Below are 650 nucleotides of genomic sequence, written 5' to 3' on the forward strand. Positions count from 1 at the left end.
CTGGTGCCCTGGGGGTCTTGCCAACCGGGAGGGACCTCATTAAACACCGGCTTTCGGAGCCGGACTCCAACTGCTCTGATGTTTCCCTGCCTTTGTGGGTTGGGCTGGAGAGGTGCTCCTGAAGTCTGATTTCCCAGCCCTCCATGACACAGCGCATCTACAGAGAGGAAGACTCACCCTGGTTAGAGGCCACATCTAGGCCCACAGTGGCTCTAGTCTCCCTGGACCCAGCAGCAAGGATCCCCTGGGCTCCTGGAGGGAGCAGACTAAGGAGGGCCCCCAGCAGCCCCATAAAGCATGTGGCCCTCTGAGGGCTGATCTATGTGGGACCCCTTGCCTGGCATGGCTGCCATGCGGACCCACTATTATGGAGACCTGTCTTTGGAAGTCTGCTCTGATTTGCCCTTTGGCTCCTTGCAAGGGGAACCACAGTCAGTGGCTCGGTTCTGCTGTGTGGGCATGGGAAGCAGCCAGGGAGCTCAGCATGGGGAGCAGCCCACTGGCAAGGGCAGAGCACCACTTACCACGGCCCAGAGCAATGACAGTAGCAGGTACTTTGGACTACTTTCCTGCTAGGGTTAGTTAGGACTCTTTCCTGCATCATTCCTGGCCATATGAATACCAGAACTGCCAAGGTCTTGGTACCACTC

The sequence above is a fragment of the Callospermophilus lateralis genome, chromosome 5 (genome assembly GCF_048772815.1).
Source record: "Callospermophilus lateralis isolate mCalLat2 chromosome 5, mCalLat2.hap1, whole genome shotgun sequence".
Classification (NCBI taxonomy): Eukaryota; Metazoa; Chordata; class Mammalia; order Rodentia; family Sciuridae; genus Callospermophilus; species Callospermophilus lateralis.